At 47.9% G+C, this 11,126-nt stretch overlaps 1 long non-coding RNA gene across 1 annotated transcript; it reads right to left on the reverse strand.

The window, feature by feature from the left end:
- Window positions 1–339: 339 nt before the first annotated feature.
- On the reverse strand, window positions 340–1,834 carry LOC106735626 (uncharacterized). The gene is made up of 3 exons (XR_001370916.2): window positions 1,629–1,834; window positions 1,424–1,488; window positions 340–375 (listed from the first exon to the last, which is right to left on the reverse strand). It is a non-coding gene; the product is annotated as an uncharacterized LOC106735626 (long non-coding RNA).
- Window positions 1,835–11,126: the final 9,292 nt, after the last annotated feature.

The following is an 11,126-nucleotide window of genomic DNA, read 5'->3' on the forward strand; positions in this document are numbered from 1 at the left end:
AGGTCTGGAACTCCAAGAGCAGTCGGCCATGTGAGAGTCCAACACCTTAACCACTATGCCACCTATTGCCCCACCCTTTTTTTGCCACATGCACTGTCGCGACCCGGGGGACAGTCGAACAGGCTTCCTGAGGGAAGGAGTGAGAGAAGGGACGAGTGGCGTGGAGATGACGCACACAGTGTTACTACACAGAGATGACCCAGTGTCTTCAGGGTCGTCTGTTTATTGTGGGCAGCACGGTACAGCACAGAGACAACGCAGTGTTACAACTCTTCAGGGTGGTCCGAAGACGACGCAGTGTCACAGCTCTTCAGGGTCTTCCAGGTCGTCTGGAGACGATGCGGTGTTATAACTCTTCAGGGTCATCTGGGTCCTCTGGCAATTGTGGGCCAGGGATCAAAAGGTGGGTTATGATTGGTTGCTTTGTTGACCAATCATGAGGTGCCAGATATGCAAATCTGAAGGATTCTAGTGACCAATCAGAGTATGGTTTTGAAGGTGAGGTTTTGAAGGGAAGCCAATCATGGCTTTGGCATTGTGTAATTGTTCTCTGAGAAATCGGCAATATTTGCTGGTGCCTCCCACAATGCACTAGCTGGGGAGAGAGGTAAGAAAGCACCCCACACACACACATGGGGAATGGCCATGCAGCATTCCCCTCTTCTTCTCTTTTAGGATTTTGGGCAGGCCTGGACTCAAGTACTGTCATACTCCCCCCACATAAGCCCACAGGTTCTACACCCCTGGATTTCAAGAACTGCAGATCAAAAATAATCTGGAGGGGCCAGCCACTGGCATGGTATTGGAAATTGGACCCCCACCTGGCCAATTGCAGGGTTGGAGCTTAGATCTAGGTGCCTGAAAACATGTCAGGCACCTGTGTGCACCCCAAAAATCCTGAAAATTGGGAGAGATAGAGGAGAAGAGATTGTGGCTTGACCAGCCCCCATGGGGATACTTTCTCATTCTTTCTCTCTCTTTTTCTTCAGAGAGTATGAGCACCCTTTAGCAAAATTAAAACATACACACACACACACACACACACACACACACACAACCAATAAGATAATACAAATAGAATTGCCCACAGCACGGTGGTTGAGGCAGCTGGGTCCCACATAGCTGACTGAGGGCTTCAAGTCCTGGATCTGGCGCCTTGAAAAACACCACAGGTGTATGTGCCTGCATGCCCCAAATCTCCAGAGAATGGAGAAGGAACTGCAGCATGGCCACCCCCTCTAGGGAGTGATGATCGCTCACTTTCTCTCTCACTCCAACGGGCGCACATACCCTATAGCAAAAATTGAATAATAATACAAATAAAAACAACACAGTATAACTACTTGTATTGGGTGCTGTAAATAGTATAGAGATAATTCAAAGTATGAGAAAAATGTTCGCAGGGTATATGCAAATACTATACCATTTTACATAGGGCACTTGATCATCCAGCAGATTTGGTATTTTCTTGGTCCTAAAACCAATTTCCTGTAGGATACCAAGAAATCAGTGAAACCCTCCCTGACAATCCATTGAAAATTGAGTCACACCCTCCTCCCATTCCCCCTTGCCTATTTTTCTCTCCATAACGCGTGACATAATCTAAAACATATCGTTTACTAATTTACCTTGTTCACTGCCTAATCCCAATAGAAAATTAAGCTCCTTGAAACAAGAACTTCTGTTTTCTTCGCTGGTGTTACCCTCAACAGCCATGCATTGATTTTGCATAAAAGAGCACTCCCGGATCCGTTCGACCTTAAAGCGCACCGCATAGCAGGGGTCTTGCTGCTCAAGGGACAGCAGCGACCGGGTCCCGCCCCCGTCTGGAGGGAAGGTAAAATGGCGGCGCACAGGATGGCCTCAGAGAGAGGGCAACCAACGAGAGGACGTGCCCTAGAGCGTCCACACCGCCCAATTTTTCTGCGGTTGCGTCCTGGGAAGGCGCGAATTCTGGGACTGTGTGCAGATCCTCCCTACCATTTTTTTTTTTTAAAGGAAAAATAATAAACTAAGTCTCAGAGGCTGATTTCACCTGCCTGTTGCCCCGCCCCCCCACCTCTTGGGAGCCCTAGGATGCGAGACATGTAGAACGAGGCTGTGAAATTGAGTAGGTTTTTCTCTCCTGTTGTCAACTCCCGTGTGTCCAGCCCCGTACACACTTAGCCAGTACGCCCCTCAAGGGAAAAGGGCATCCATTCCTCCTAGGGTCTCTGAGCTAGGCTACGCTAATCCCTAGGAGATCCCCGCCCCACCCATTACCCCCACCCTGAGTTCTCCAGGATTAAGTCTCAAGAATCTGGACCCCGTCCCCTCCCCCAGGTCCCTGGGGCAGATGAGCCCTAGGCCACCGCCCCTACAATTTCCTGCAGACCCAGCAAACAAAAGACTCGGGAAGAGAGACAAGGCTGAGCAGGGCGCCCTTCCTGCAGGAACAGCTGATGGAGCAAAATGGCCCAGGAGGGACCTGAGGAGAGGGAAGAAATTCCAGGGTTCCTAGAGGACAAAAGTGGGAGGCCATGCTCCTGCATCTTGGGGAGGGAGGGCCTCCAGGGCACTGGACTTGTAAGGCCCAGGTGGGACATCTGGTTTGCTAGACTACCAGATCCCTGCTTCCCTGGTGGGTGATGTCAACCTTAGGGAATGTAGGAGGTGGTGGGGGGCCCTGGGGTTCAGGTGAGCTCTCTGGCCCCCAGGCTGGAATAGAGGGGGCTGGGAGAGGCCTGAAGCCCTGCGTCATCTCCTCTGGGGCCCAGCCCACCTCCCCTGGCCCGACCTGCTACCCTCTGTGCTAGCCCCACCCAGGCCTGGCTTCCTGCTCCTCCCCACACACATCTTTCCCTGCCAAGCTCCACTAGCCAGCCAGGGGCTTCTTGGCCCTTCAGGACCCTGGTAGCCCAGCCCCACCCCAGCCACAGATAGTCCTTATAGTCCCTCCTAGAGCTAGTCTCCTGCCCACCCCTGCCCCCATTCCCACCACAGACACAATGGTAAGGAAAGAGCCATGGCCAGTGGGTGGGGGGGATGCTGGCATTGGGAGGGGGGGGGGCTTGGCCTCATATCCTGTCCGGCTGCCAGGGGAAGAGAGGAAACAAAAGACTTCCCCCTGCTGGGACAATGAGCCTCCCACAGCCTCTCCGCACCCTCCCAATCCCCTTCTCCACCTCCCCACACTCCCAATCCCTGGCCCCTTAGCCTCCCTCTTCTGCCCTCTGGTACCCTGGGCTGTGCAGCAAACTCTGCTTTGCCTCTTCCTCCTTCCTATCCGCTCTGACTGATCCTTGCTCCCTTTCCTGGTGGTTTCTCCAAGCCCCCTGCTGCTCCAACAGTGCTCACGGTCCCTTCCTGTGTGTCCCCGTGCCAAGGTTGGGGACATGGTGGGAAAGTCTCCATGGAATGTTAGGGGGTAAATCACACCCCTTTAAAGCCCAGTGGTGAGTAGAGGCTCAACGGGAGAGAGGCTCCCAGGGAGAGAAAGGTAAACGCCCCCTGCCTAGTCCTGGCCCCTGCCTAGTCCTGGCCGGGAGAGTGAGAGAGGAAGGAGAGGGAGCTGAGGCCCTTAGGGAGGCAGGAGGCAAGAGGCAGGCTGGAAGCCCATTCTGGATGCTGAGCGCCCCGGGGTCTGGCAACCTGGCGACTACTCGCTGAGTGCATTTGACAGGTGCTAACTCTTCTGAACCTGTCTCTTCAATTTAACATGAGTGTCATAATAATACCCACTCTGCCTCTCTAATAAGACTCGTATGAGGATTTAAATATGATATTTGGGGACCAGCAGGTGGTGTGAGGTTTTAAAGCGCTAGATCACGCATGGCTGACTGCACAGCTCGAATCCTGGATCTGGAGCCTTGAAATACACGCTGGGCACATGTGCGTGCCCTATACATAAATATAAAAGCAATATATATATACTTTGCTTAGAGAAAAAGTGAAGTTGGGAAGCTTTCCTCAGTCTTCCCAGTAACTCTTCACACTCCGCCTCCTGACCCCCCCCCCCCCCTGCCATAGCTTCTATTCCTGGCAGTCGGCCGTACATCCATAACTCCCAAACTTCCAGCCAGTATGCTCAGTATGCTGTCTCGAAACTCCCGACCGGTAGAGCCCAGACGCTGTTGACCTCTGGCCCTATTGCCTAGATGTGCACAGAGATCTCACACTCAGCATGTCTATCTTGTCCTCCCTGATGGTCCCTGTTTCACTCACTTCTGGCCCAGGTTCAAAATGAGTCATCCTTGATTTCAGTTTCCCTGACTCCCACAGGGCTTCAAGCCCTGCCTATCTTGCCTATCTGTCTAGTTCGTTCACATCTATTGAATCTACCTTGCCCGCCTCCTCCCCCGCACCCTGCAACTACACACACACACACACATACACTACACACATCACATTTTGGTTCAAAGCCATATCGTCATGAATTACTGCAGTAGTTCTTCTACCCCAATCTTGATCCCTTTCGATCCATCTTTCAAAGTTGTACAAGTTGTGGGGCTGGCAGGTGGCACGGTGGTTGGGGTGCTAGACTCCCACATGGCTGACTGCATTTGAGTTCTGGACCTGGTGGCTTGCTTTCTTACTTTGTTTTTTCTCTCTCTGGTCAAATTTTAAAAATAGTAATAAATAAAATAAATAAATCTTATTTTATCTTTTTTTTTTTGAGCACCCCCCCCCCCCCCCCCCCCCCATAGCTTCTATTCCTGGCAGTCGGCCGTACATCCATAACTCCCAAACTTCCAGCCAGTATGCTCAGTATGCTGTCTCGAAACTCCCGACCGGTAGAGCCCAGACGCTGTTGACCTCTGGCCCTATTGCCTAGATGTGCACAGAGATCTCACACTCAGCATGTCTATCTTGTCCTCCCTGATGGTCCCTGTTTCACTCACTTCTGGCCCAGGTTCAAAATGAGTCATCCTTGATTTCAGTTTCCCTGACTCCCACAGGGCTTCAAGCCCTGCCTATCTTGCCTATCTGTCTAGTTCGTTCACATCTATTGAATCTACCTTGCCCGCCTCCTCCCCCGCACCCTGCAACTACACACACACACACACATACACTACACACATCACATTTTGGTTCAAAGCCATATCGTCATGAATTACTGCAGTAGTTCTTCTACCCCAATCTTGATCCCTTTCGATCCATCTTTCAAAGTTGTACAAGTTGTGGGGCTGGCAGGTGGCACGGTGGTTGGGGTGCTAGACTCCCACATGGCTGACTGCATTTGAGTTCTGGACCTGGTGGCTTGCTTTCTTACTTTGTTTTTTCTCTCTCTGGTCAAATTTTAAAAATAGTAATAAATAAAATAAATAAATCTTATTTTATCTTTTTTTTTTTGAGCAGTTTTTGCTATAGGGTGCGTGTGCTCACCAGAAAGACAGAGACAGAGAGACAGAAAGCAAGAAATCACCTCCCAAGGGGGGATGGCCACACTGCAATCCCTTCTCCTGTATTCTCTTGGAATCTTGGGCATGCACACACACAGACGCGCCCAGCGTGAGTTTAAGCCACCAGGTTTAAGACATCGGGACTCAAACCGCAGTCGACTACATGGGAGTCCAGCGACATAGCCATTAAACCAACTGCTGGCCCCATAAATCTTATTTTTAAAAAGTTGTTTAAGTGGAATCTTTCTCTACAAATCAGAGGGTGTTTCTTCTTGGACTAAAACCTTTCAGTGGTGAGCCAACCAGTGATGTGGAAGTTGGGGCAGCTGGATCCCACTTGGCTAACTGTGCAGTTCAAGTCCTGGATCCAGCAGCTTGGAAAACAAGCTGGGCACATGTGTGTCTATGCCCAAAATCTTGAGGGGAGAGTAGAGGAAAAGGGATCGCAGTATGGCCATACTTGTTTTCTCTCTCTCTCTCTAATGTAGATGCCTATGGTGAATGCATGTGTGCTATAACAAACATTCAAAACAAAACAAGGACCAGTAGGTGGCATAGTGGTTATGATGCTAGACTCCTACATGGCTGACCGCAGTTTGAGTCCCAGACCTGGCAGCTTGAAAATCATGCCAGGCATGTGTGTGTGCATGGCCAAAATTTTGAAAGTAGGATGGAGAAGAATTTCTCACGTTCCCCATCTCTCTCTGGTGAGTGTACGCACTCTATAGCAAAAACAAATATCTTCAGTGGCTCTCCTGGTATTCAGGACAAGCCCACACCTCCAGAAAGGGCAAGTCCAGCATTGACTGTGGCTGGCCCTTGGTCACCTCTCCTGCCCATTCATGTCACTGTCCTTGCACTCTCTGCCCTGGCATTGTGAACTCAGGCGGCATTTGGAATGGAACAGTCTCACTACTCTCATGTTTTTGTATTTGCTATTTTTCCTGCCTTTAAATTCTTTTCCTGCCAGTCCCCTCTAGGGCTCATTCAGACAGCATCATCTTTTCCAGAAAGCTCACCTGGAAACTGCAGGCTGGATTAGCTGTGCTCCCTTCATGACCCCTTACACCCCACTTGCTGTCTGCACTTGACTGCTGGGTTCTGTTGGCCCAGGCCTGGGGCTGATTCTACCCCTGGGCTGTCCAGTCCCTGAAGGCAGAGAACTTCACGTCCTCTGCCTTGGCCCATAATATGTGTTAAATAAATAACTGCCGAAGAGCCAGGACCGAGGACTGGTGGTTATGTGAGCTAGATCCCACACGCCTGACCACGTAGTTCAAGTCTCCAACCCCGAGGCTTGTGAAACACATCAGTCGTGTGTGTGCCTAAAATCCCAAAAGGAGGGAGAAATGAAGAAGGAATTGTGGCTTGACCATTTCCTAGGGGGGATTCTTTTTTGCTTTCCCTCTTTTTTTCCGTCTCTCTCTGGAAAGTGCATATATCCTCTGGCAAAATTTTTAAAAATAGTTTATTTGGGGGCCAGCAGGTGGGGTGGTGGTTAAAGGTGCTGGACTTCCACATGGCTGACTGTGGTTCAAGTCCTGGGCCTGGTGGCTTGCTTTCTCACATTCCCTCTCTCTCTTTGTCCTTCTCTGGTCAAATTAAAATAAATAAATAAAGTTAAAATAAAAGAATTCTTTATAAAATCGTTTATTTTGGTGCAAAATTTTTGAAATCCATGCATAGTTTTTCAAAATATGCATCTTTTTAGAAGAACTGTTTATTACGCCAGCGGGTACAGAAGAGTTAGCATTCTGGATCTCCAGCCAAAATATGCATTTTCCATGAACTAGTATGTTTACCCACTTTCTTGAAACACAGAACCATGTACAAGTAAATTTAAAAACTTGGGACCAGCAGGTGGCGTGGTGGTTAAGGCGCTGGACACTCCCACATAGCTGACCACGGTTCGAATCCTGGACCTGGTGGCTTGCTTTCTCACTTTCCCTCTCTCACTCTCTGTGTCTCTCTATGGTCAAATTAAAAATAGATGAATGAAAAAAAGAAAAAAAAACTATATACATGCGTGCCTATTACAACTTTGCATATGATGGGTTCAGAAAAGTTTGACATTACAACATTATATAATGTGCAGTGTTGAAAATGAATATGTCGGGGCTGGCAGGTGGTGTGGTGGTTAGGGGCACTGGACTCCCATATGGTCGACCGCAGTACGAGTCCTGGATGTAGCACCTTGCTTTCTCACTTTCCCTCTCTCTCTCTCTCTCTCTCTCTCTGGTCAAATTGAAAAATAATAATAATTAATGAAGTTTATTATTATTATGTATAATATTATTTGTGATCTAGCTCACGTAACCACCAGTTCTCGGGCTGGCTCTTTGGCAGTTATTTGTTGAACACATACTATTGGCCAAGGTGGAGGATAATAATATTTCATATTATTATGAAATAATAATAATAAATGAGGGTAAATAAGATAATGGGGACCAGTAAGTGGCGTGGTGGTTAAGGCGCTAGACACTCCCACATGGCCGGCTGCGGTTTGAGTCCTGGACTTGGGGGCTTGCTTTCTCTCTCTCTCTCACTCTCCCTCTCTCTGGTCAAATTAAAATAAATAAAAAAAGTTAAATAAAAAAATTCTTAAAAAAAAAAAGAAGAAGAAGAAAAGTTTCGCATGATCAGATAAGGTGTGGATTCAGGTTTTATTGTCTTGATTCATTCACTGATTTATTTTATGAGTGAGAGAGACAGCTTGACAGAGACACAGTACCCCTGACGGGGTCTCAGTGCTGATATCTACCTTAGTCAACCCGGATTACAAAACGCATGTGACAGCATACACATGAGGTCTCCAGGTCTGAACCAACAACCTTCCCATGTGGGCCTGCCTCAGAAAGTGTTGCGCTTTATCACGGTGCCACCATCTGGCTCAAGATTAAGGTTTGTGGCTACTGAAGTTTATACAATTTGGGGGACATCCTTAAGAAAGTGAAAATAGGGGCTGGCAGGTACCGTGGTGATTAAGGGCACTGGACTCCCACATGGCCGACCATGGTTCAAGTCCCGGACCTGGTGGCTTGCTTTCTCTCTTTCTCTCCCTCTCTCCTGTCCCTCTCTGGTCAAATTTAAATACATTAATTAATTAAATTAAAATTAGGTTAAATAAAATGATTCTTATAAAAAAAGAAGACAGTGGGACCAGCAGTTAGCATAATGGCTCTGTCACTGGTCTCCCATGTAGTTGACTACGGTTCGAGTCCCAGACCTGGCGGATTAAACACACGCCGGGTGTGTGTGCGTGCATGCCCAAGATCCCAAGAGGAAAATGGAGGAGAAGGGATTGTGGTGTGGCCATTCCCCCTGGGGGGGGGGGCGGTGATTTCTCGCTTTCTATCTCTCTGTCTTTCTGGCGAGCACGCTCACCGTATAGCAAAAATCTCTCCAAAAAAAAAAAAGACAGTGAAAATAAGGGAGCCGGCAGGTGGTGTGGTGGGGAAGGCACTGGACTCCCACATGGCTAACTGCAGTTCAAGTCCCAGACCTGGCAGATTGCTTTCTCACTTTTCTACTCTCTCTCTCTCTCTCTGGTTAAATTAAAATAATAATAATAATGAAGTAAATCAATAATCTTTTAAAAATTAAAAAAAAAAAAGGGACCAGCAGTTGGCATAATGGCTATGTCGCTGGACTACCATGTAGTTGACTGTAGTTTGAGTCCCGGACCTGGTAGCTTAAACTCTTGCTGGGTGCATGTGCATGTGTGCCCAAGATCCCAAGAGGAGAATGGAGGAGAAGGGATTGCAGTGTGGCCATCCCCCCCGGCGGGTGATTTCTCGCTTTCTGTCTCTCTGTCTCTGTCTGTCTGTCTGGCGAGTGCACGCGCCCTATAGCAAAAACTTATTTTTAATTATTAAAAAAAAAAAAAGAAAGAAACTGAAAACAGGGCCAGTCAGTGGCATGGTGATTAAGGTAGCTAGATCCCACATGGCCAACTGCGTAGTTCAAGTCTCAGACCCTATGGCTTGAGGATCATGCTGGCTGCATGTGCATGTGTTCCCAAAACCTGAAGAGAAGAATGGAGAAGGAGGGATTGCAGCATGGCCATCCCATTTTGGGGGTGATTTCTCACTTTCCTTCTTTCTCTTTCTCTCTCCAGAAAGTACACGTGAACTATGGCAGAAGAAATCTTTTTTTTTTTTTTTTGGGGAGAGAAGTTTTTGGTAGGGTGCGTGCACTTGCCAGAAAGACAGAGAGAGAGAGAGAGAGAGAGAGAGACAGAAAGTGAGAAATCATCCCCAAGGGGGGATGGCCATGCCACAACCCCTTCTCCTCCATTCTCCTCTCGGGATCTTAGGCATGCACGCACGTGCGCCCAGCATGAGTTTAAGGAACCAGGTTTGGAACTCGGACCGCAGTCAACTATTCGGGAGTCCAACAACGTAGCCATTATGCCAAATGCTGGTCTCCAGAAAAAAAATCTTAAAAAAAAAAAAAAAAATTAGGAAAAAGTCAATAAATAAATAAAATTAAATCTCTATCAAATTGCTTTTGTATAATTTTGTATATGATTTCAGGCCATTTTGGGGAGGGCAGGTGGCGTGGGATTAAAGGTGCTGGACTCCCACATGACCGACCAGCGTTTCAGCAGACCTGGCAGCTTGCTTCCTCACTTTCCCTCTCTCTCTCTCTCCCCATTCTGATCAAATTTAAATAAATAAATAAATAAAAATAAAGTAATTCTTTTTTAAAAAAAAAATATTTATTTAATTTTATTTATTCATTCATTTATTTTAATTCAACCAGAGAGAGAGAAAGGGAAAATGAGAAAGGAAGCCACCAGGCCCGGGACTCAAACCATATGGGAGTGTCCAGCGCCTTAACCACCATGCCACCTGCTGGTCCCCAATAAAGTAATTCTTTAAAAAAATATATTTCAGGTCATTTCAAGAGCCTCATATTGTGACTCACCTTTAAAACTGTTTAAATTGGGACCAGCAGATGTCACAGTGGTTACATTACTGGACTCTCACATGGCTGACCATGTGAGAGTGGGTGGTTCAAGTCCCAGACCCAGTGACTTGAAACTCTTGCCAGGTGCTTGTGAGTGCATCCCCAAGATCCTGGGAGGAGAATGGAGGAGAATGGAATGTGATGCAGTCATACCTCCTAGGGGGCCCTTTCTCACTTTCCCTCTTACTGTGTCTGTCTTTCTCTTTTTCTGGTGAGTGCATGTGCCCTAAGGCAAAAACCTCTTAAAAAAAACTGTTTAAATTGGCACTCATTAACCAGGGCCTTGGAAGGCAGGCGACTGGCAGGTGAGGGGTGCTGAGGTTTAAATTTCATGAACTTTGAGGTAAACTTAAACTTTGGACCTGACAGTAAAGTGGGCCAGAGGGGGGTGGCTGGGATATGGGAAGAGAGGTGCCAAGTCCAACACATTCTGGAGAAAAAGGATGGTTTGTTGTCCGTGGTTTATTACGTATAGAAGACCTAACTCCAAGAATGCACAAACAGCTCCGTGTGGATAGCAAACGGAAAGAGCTAGTGCTGTAGGGGTGCTGCCCAAGGGCTGGCATGGCAGTGTGGGTAGCAGTGTGTTGCCCTGAGCAGGGAACTAGGGTGACAGTCTGACATTTGGGGTGGGAGACCGTGAAGTGTTCTAACAATGAGGAAAGATGGGTCCCAGATGTGTTTGGGCCTGCTGAAGAGCACTGAGCATCAGTTCAGGTAGTGACAAGAGTGCTCAGTTGTTTCAAGTAATTTGGTGGCTACTGAGGTAGCATT

The sequence above is a fragment of the Tupaia chinensis genome, unplaced genomic scaffold, assembly GCF_000334495.1.
Source record: "Tupaia chinensis unplaced genomic scaffold, TupChi_1.0 Scaffold000465_1, whole genome shotgun sequence".
In the NCBI taxonomy this organism is placed as follows: Eukaryota; Metazoa; Chordata; class Mammalia; order Scandentia; family Tupaiidae; genus Tupaia; species Tupaia belangeri.